The sequence below is a fragment of the Gracilinanus agilis genome, chromosome 4 (genome assembly GCF_016433145.1).
Source record: "Gracilinanus agilis isolate LMUSP501 chromosome 4, AgileGrace, whole genome shotgun sequence".
In the NCBI taxonomy this organism is placed as follows: domain Eukaryota; kingdom Metazoa; phylum Chordata; class Mammalia; order Didelphimorphia; family Didelphidae; genus Gracilinanus; species Gracilinanus agilis.
Window position 1 is genome coordinate 461,767,694 of NC_058133.1, and position 8,251 is coordinate 461,775,944.

Below are 8,251 nucleotides of genomic sequence, written 5' to 3' on the forward strand. Positions count from 1 at the left end.
CTCAAATTGTCTCTTCTAGACCGGTTTTCTTGGTCTGTCACTCTCTCATTGAGATATTTCATGTTTCCTTCTATTTTTTCAGTCTTTTGGCTTTGTTTTATTTGTTCTTGTTGTCTTGAGAGATCATTAGTTTCTACTTGCTCAATTCTAGCCTTTAGGGATTGATTTTCGGCCATAATCTTCTGGTAATCGGCCATAATCTTTTGGTTTTCGGCCATAATCTTCTTGTTTTCGGCCATAATCTTCTGGTATTCCTTTTCAATCTGGTCATTTCTTGTGTTCAATTTGCTTATCAGTTCATTTGGTTTCTGAGCCTCACTTTCTAGTTGCAAGATTCTACCTTTTAAGCTGTTATTTTCTTGCCAGATCTCTTCCATTTTCCTCAAAATCTCAGATTTGAACTCTTCCATAGGTTGTGAGGAGTTTTCCTTATTTGGGGAGGGTCTGGATGGTTGTTTGTTCTCCTCCTCTGTTTGCTCGGTTGTCTGGATTTTCTCTGTGTAGAAGCTGTCGAGTGTTAAAGACTTCTTTTTTTTGTTATTATTCTTTCTCTTCTGAATTTCCTGTAACTGGTTAGCCATCATTAGCCCAGCAGCTTCTCAGGTTTATCCTCGCTCTCAGTGTCTGTCTGAGATCTATTGGCTCCTGAGGACTGAGTTCTAGTTTTTTCCAAGGTCAAGCCCCCTGGTGGATTCCCTTGCTTGAACCTCTGCAGGAGGTTTCTTTACAAGTCTCAGGGAGCTACTTCCACAGTCGTATACCCGTCTGCACTGGTTCCCCACTTAGGCTTTAGTTCCTGGTTGTGTTTGCCTCCACCCACGCCTCTGCTCAGCCAGCACCCAAGCCTCTGCTCAGCTGGCACCCACGCCTCTGCTCAGCCGGCGCTCCGCTCCCAGCGTCCGCTCCCGCGCGCGCGCGCTCAGATTTCGCGCTCAGATTTTGCGTGCGTTCTTGACTTAATGGGGTCCTAAGTCTTGCTGCTCTCAGGAACAGGTCCCGGAGCTGCTGATGACTCGATGGGTGCCCCAAACTTGCTCTATTTCTTTTTAGCTGGGTTCAGAGCTATAGGTGAGTGTGGAGGGGGTGGGGGTGGGGCGGTTGCTCAGCTCGCGCTTGAGTGAGAGCCCTTTTTAGCTTGGAAATGTCTCGATTCCACGTACCTTCCACGCTGTGCCGTGTTGTGGGGTTCCTCCGTTCGTCTGGACTTGTTTTTATGTCCCCTTGAGGAGTTTTGTGTGTTTCGGTCAGGAGAGGTTTAGAGCTGCTTCTTACTCTGCCGCCATCTTGACCCGGAAGTCCTCCAGTTACATTTTAATCTGTTTAGGTTCATTGGGGAATGTTGTAGGGAGTGTGCAGCAACATGTTTGACACCTCTGCTCCATGCCAGTGAAATCTCAGATTGGATGAAAAAAATCAAAGTTATTGTTCATATTATCAAATACCAACTGCTTCTTTGAAATTTTAGTTTATAAGAGTGTTATAGGTTTAATCTAAAAAGTTATACTATTATAGTTCTGAAAGCTTGAGATAAAAATCACAGAAGCATAGCATTCAAAAGTTCTAAAGGGGGCAGCTGGGTAGTTCAGTGGATTGAGAGCCAGGCCTAGAGACAAGAGGTCCTAGGTTCAAATCTGGCCTCAGACACTTCCCAGCCGTGTGACCCTGGGCAAGTCGCTTGACCCCCATTGCCCACCCTTACCACTCTTCTGTCTTGGAGCCAATACACAGTATTGACTCCAAGACGGAAGGTAGGGGTTAAAAAAAAAAAAAGAAAAAAAAAGTTCTAAGGGACCTCAGAGTCAATCTAACTCTCACGTAAAGTACCCTTTACAACATTCCCAGTAAGCAGTCATCTAAATTCCTGTTAAGAGACATGTAATCATAATCAGAAATGTATCTAAATGTGATATAGTACATTTAAATTGAAATTTAACATGCATTTCTTTAACAAACCACTTTTAAAATCCAATTCTTAAAAAAAGTTTCTTTTTTTTTTTTAAGTTACTGTGACATTTCTAGGAATTGAATACTTCCATAGTATTCTTATGTCATATTGCTTTATTGAGAACTACATTGAGAATGCCAAATTTCACAACCTGTTATAAAGATTCATGTTATAAACCATATATTTTGATATATTTATGCATCTGTATCTTAATATGCTTTGTGAGTTAACTTTCTTTAAAAAGACATGAATTTTTAAAAATTTTCTTGTGATGGATTTGCACTGAATCATCTACACATTCTCATATTGGCATTCGTTTTTTGAGATATTAAGTCAGGGGGAGAAATCCATTTTGTGCCTGGGGAATATTTTTTTCTTTTTTTATGTAGGTTTAACTGGCCCAAATGTTGAATTTGACTTTATTAGTAACCATGCCCTAATCAGCCCCAAATTATGCTTTTATCCTGATCCATTCCACTTGAAAACAGAGTAGGAGCTAAGAAAATCAAAATAAAAAATGCATTGTTAAGGTGGAGTTAAAACAGGAAATATTGTGCTTTTTATAAGCATTTAAAAATAATCCATTTTTCATATAATTTTCAGAGGTATGTGCTAAGCACACACGGGATTGAAGATGTTTTGTGAAACTAAGATTTCCCAAAAAGTAAATTAGTTAATGTTTTAGAGTCTTTTTGTTGTTTCACTATATGGTCAGGCAGTGGAAACCTAAAAAGTTAAATAAATAGTTAAAATTGCTCCAACTTTCCAACACTTGTTACCAGTAAAGTATTAACTTAGTATAAACTTCATATGGATGGGTAGTAATGTATTGGTAAGGTAAGCCATAAATTTAACATGTAATTTTATGTTTATTTTCTTATTCTTGTAATATTTTATATGACCATATAAGTGTATCTAATAAATTTAATTTATATAATAGGATTGTTACAGACTGTACAGTTTTGCCATTACCAAAGACACTTTGAATACATAAATATGGTACCCACACAATCTAGTGGTTTTTCAGGTGGAGCTAAAACAGGAAATGTTATGCTGTACATGCTGGTCATAAAAATAATCTATTACTTATGATAGAACTCAAATTTAACTTAAACAGACAAGATTTTTTTTTAAATTTTTTTAATTAAAATTTTTTTTTTAAACCTTTAACTTCTGTGTATTGGCTCATAGGTGGAAGAGTGGTAAAGGTGGGCAATGGGAGTCAAGTGATTTGCCCAGGGTCACACAGCTGGGAAGTGTCTGAAGCCAGATTTGAACCTAGGACCTCTTATCTTTAGGGCTGACTCTCAATCCACTGAGCTACCCAGCTGTCCCCAGACAAGATTTTATAAAATGAACAGGTCCAAAAAATTGGGCATGACTATTAAGACTTTCAACAAAACCCAAAACACAGTTCGTAAGACTGTAGCTTACCACTGTAAGCAACCACTACTTTTGAATAAAATGCTTTTTCAGATTTTTTTTTTGAAAGTATAATCTGGAGAGTAAATCCATTCACTGTAATTTCAGTAATATTTAAAATGTCATCTATAAATAGAACTGCTATTTTCCATACAAGTTTCCTTGATATAGAACATTAAACAATCAAACGCTAATTATTTTAACAGTTGAAATTTTAAAATACTGTTTCAATTCTCTGTAGCACGCATTGTTCATATTGAATCTTTCTGCTATGAATTATGCTTTTTAAATTTTAAGATGTGCTTATTAGAGGCAGCCAGAAATACTATAGATAAAATAATATATTGGGTATGATATTAGTTTACTGGAAAGATGGTGATGGCCTTGACAAAAGTGCTAGCTTGGAGTCAGTAAGGACCTAGGTTTAAATCCTGCCTCCCATTTTCCACCTCTGACACTTCATTGGCTAGATCATCCTGAGTTAAGCTTTGTATTTCAAATTCTTAGGAATTAGATCAGCAACCTGAGTTGGTGGAGAGACTTGCCACACTAGGAGTTCCCCAGGCTGGAGAAATAACAGATGCTTTGTTTATCCCATGATATCCTTTTTAAAGTTACCTGATTACATACATAGGCTTCATATTCATTTGTTCAATAGATAATTAAGCTGTCGCTGATTGGAGAGAAGAGATACAAAGATTTATCTGCACTTATGGAGCTTACAATTTAATAATTTATTTGTTATACTACAGTAGTATCAGAGCCTGAATTTGCTTTTAGTGAATGATCCATTTTCAACTTAAAATTATCATCTTAGTGGTAACTGAATTTTTCTAGAACTATTTGCAAAGTGCTTATATGCATTCGAGATGCAGTATGGTTGCATAACTAGTTAAGTGTGCCTAAGACCATATAATTTATATTGACTCTTCCTCTATTCATGTGTTACCTATCAAATCCTCTTCACTCTTCATTCAGCAAGCGTATTGAGTGTCGATATTATGTGTAAGGCACTGTGTTTAAATGCAAGAGATAAAGGAAAGGCAGAAACATGTTCTCTTTCATATTTTTTTTAAGCACAGACAGGATACAAATAACCATTTACATATAAAATAGGCTTCTTTCAGAAGGTCAGATTGGAGCTGAAGGAAGCCAAAAGGCTGAGGTTTGGGGACCACAAGTTGCACAGGTCCAGAGTAGAGAAATGGAATGTTGTGGAGGAGAAATGGCAGCAAGGCCAGTGTGGCATCATGGCAGGACAGAATGAGGAAAGGAAGAGTGAGAGCTGGAAAGGTAGAAAGGCACCAAGTTTGAAAGGATTTAAAGGCCTCAGGATTTCATATTTGATCCTAGAGACAATGGGGAAACAGTGGAAATTTATTGAGCAGAGGGTTAATATGGTCGGACCTGTGCTTCAGAAAATCATTTTGTAGCTGAGGATATCCAGGAAGTAGGGAGTGGCTTGAGGCTACTGCTGAAGTCCTAGGCCAGTGATGGGCAAACTATGGCTGGTGGGCCAGATGTGGCCCCCTGAAATGTTCTATCCAGCTGTGCATTATTCCTAATCTGATGAATATAATGAGTAGGATACAATACAATGAAACTTTGAAAGAGTTGCCTTAGAAACAGACTGACAGATGAGCATTTCCTTTCCTTTGGCCCCCTCTTTAAAAAGTTTGCCCATCACTGTCCTAGGCTAAGATGAAAAGGGCCTGTACTAAGAGGTGGCTGAGTTGAGAAAAGTGCTGATAATATATACAAGAAATGTGGTGAAGGTAGAAATGGCAAGATATGGTAACAGATTGAATATGTGCAGTGAATATGTGAGGTTCAAGGGGTTATAACATAATTGTAATGCTGGTTGATTATAAAGATGGTAAAGATTTTGAACATAATTGGGAAGCTGGAAAAAGGGAAGAGCTTCAGAGGAAAAATAATTCTGTTTTGGACTTACTGAATTTGAGATGTGTATGGGACATCCAGTTTGAAATGTTCAAGAGACAATTGATAGCATGAAACTCCAGATCAGGAGAGAGGTTAGGGCTCAATAGATTTGAGAATCCTCTGCATAGAGTTGATAATTGAATGAGATCACCAAATATAGTATAGAATGAACAGAGAAGCAGGCCTATGACAGAGCCTTGGGGGACACAGTAATAACTGTGGACTAATTTTCTAATGTTTTATCTTAGAACAAACTTTCTAATTATTTAGAAAGAAATACTATAAAAATTATTTTGCTATAATTTTGCTTAATTGGAATGTAAGCTTTTCTGCTTATGCCACTTTTTGGAGAAGAAATTTTTCTCTCTTCAATTTGTCATTGTAGTCATGTTTAACATGAGTAAATTTTTGTGTGGAATTGCTTATCTCTAAACTTTTATTCCACATTGGTTCAAATTCTTCCCATGTTCCTATTCTCTAGTAAGAGAAAAGTGTGTATGAGGGTAAAAATGTATTGGCATGCATTTTAGTGAGCATTGGTAGCTTGCCAACATTGGTTTCATACTTGGGGATTTTCACCCCCAAAGATCTGACTATGGTGTACCTATAAGGTAATAACAGAGAATTTACAAAGTAGTCGGCTTCAGGTTTTCCCTTTCTTAATATGGTTTCAATTTAGGTTTATATGAATTTTTATTATTCTGTATGAATATGTATACAGTGAAATAATTCTCTTGAATGTGATGCCTTCTGTTAGAGTAGTGTTGACTATATTTTGTGGTGCTTTTTTTGTCTTAATGGATGCTTCTGATTTTAGAACATAGCATTTTTTTCTTGACAACTTGAAGGTAAATAACAGACATTGAAATCTAGGTCTGACTTTGATTTCTTTATTCTATCTAGAAAGGATGGTCTCACATCTTGAAAGCAGAGGCAGTGTGCTGGAGTGGAAAGCAAATTGACTTGGAAAAATATGGTGTTCAGCAATTAATAATTTTTGTATCATTTTGCATCAATCAATCTCTCTGATCCAGATTTTCCCTTGTGAAATGAACATAACAGTACTTGGGTTATATACTCAAAAGCTTGTGGGGAGGCAATTTATTGTAAATTGCTATGTAAATGTGAACTGTCATTAGGGGCAAAACTTAGGATTAGTGGACTGAATAGGTTTAGCAGCCTTGGCATTACTGGGCTTTGTAACATTAGAATTAGATTTGATGGCCTTGGCTGCTTTGGGATTGGTCTTGGTGACCTTGATATCAGACTTGATGATCTTAGTGACTGTGGTATTAGATTTGGTGGCCTTGAGGTCAGACTTGGTGGTCTTGGAGTCAGACTTGGTGACCTTGGGGGCAGTGGGCTTGGCAACTTTGGGGGCAGTGGGCTTGGCAGCTTTGGGGGCAGTGGGCTTGGCAGCCTAGGGGTCAGTGGTTCTGGCAACCTTGGAGTCAGGCTTTGTGATTTTGGAGCTTGGATGCTTGGCATCCATCTTATGGCCAGCATGCCAGGCGGCCTTGGAGAGCTTGGGTCTCAGGAACTTGGCCTTGGAGGCCTTAGTGCTCAGAGCTTTAATTTAATGGCCTCTGCTTGGATCTTGATGGCTTTGGTGTTGGTGTTGTTTTTTTTTTTTTAAACCATTAACTTCTGTATATTGGCTCATAGGTGGAAGAGTGGTAAGGGTGGGCAATGAGGGTCAAGTGACTTGCCCAGGGTCACACAGCTGGGAAGTGTCTGAGGCCGGATTTGAACCTAGGACCCTCCCGTCTCTAGGCCTGGCTCTCAATCCACTGAACTACCTAGCTGCCCTGTCTTTGGTGTTGTTGACTTGCAACTTCTTTACCCTCTTCTTGTTGTATTCCTTGGCAAAGCACATGTTTTTCAGAAACTTGGGATCAGCCCCTTTCAGAGACTCAACTCTGTGACCTTGTTTTCTTGATGCCATTTCTGTGCCATTTTCGTGATTGGTTGTGGATAGTGTGGTTCTTAAACTTAGCCTTCTTTACACCAAAGCCTGTGCTAACAGGCACTCCACAGACCAGAAGAGAAAGAGGGAGAGAAAGAGCCATATAGTAGGTATTTAATAAATAATACTATATTAAATTGGAAATGCCCTAATAATATTTATGGATTTCTGCAAGATAATTGACAATCTTTCATAAAATTTGAATGATACTCAAATGGCCTTATGATCTCAGTGGTTTGGATGTTCCTTTATGCAGTTAAGATCGCAAACCATCCATTCTGCCCATCCTGTGCAGTTCTTGTTTGTGTGTCCCCATAACCTCTTATAGAAAGCCTACCTGATGTGATGGAGGCCTTCACCAGTTTTTCCAGGAATTGCAAAGAATACCACTTGAACTTTTGGTTTGTTTGCCCATTTTTCTTTGCCATGTGACCAGTTCATCTTTTTTGATCATATATTTTTCTTGATCACATCATTTGCTTCTATTCTTTGACATTCCTTTTGTTGTCATTGTTAAATATTGCAGTATGTTTGTATCTAGCTATGTGCTGTTTCTTCCCTATTTCTCTGAGAGTAATACTTATTTTCAGTATAAGGATAAAAAATAATAAAGGCTGGTATAATAATATAAATTAGTATTTTAATTAAAGCCATGCTGATAGATAAAGCTATTAGACCACGCGCTTATAAGAATTCAAAATTGCCGTTCCAGTCATTATTACCTCTTCCTCAGTCTGCTGGCCAAAGAGACCACTCCCCCCTAACCCAGGAGATTATAAACTCTTCCCTGCGTGGAGACGTAGGTGTCCCCACGCCCAAAGAACCGGAACCGGAAACTCGTTGGACCACGGGAAATGTAGTTTGATAATTTCCATAGAAAATACATATATACTTAAAGATGACATCTCCCAAATTTCACTTTTACATCAGTTAGTAAGAAGTTTCATGGCAATGTTAAGGAACACCACCAATAA

General features: G+C 38.2%; 1 pseudogene; it reads right to left on the minus strand.

Moving 5' to 3' along the window:
• Positions 1-6,446: 6,446 nt before the first annotated feature.
• LOC123246719 lies at positions 6,447-7,705 on the minus strand (annotated as a pseudogene).
• Between the last annotated feature and the right edge of the window lie 546 nt (positions 7,706-8,251).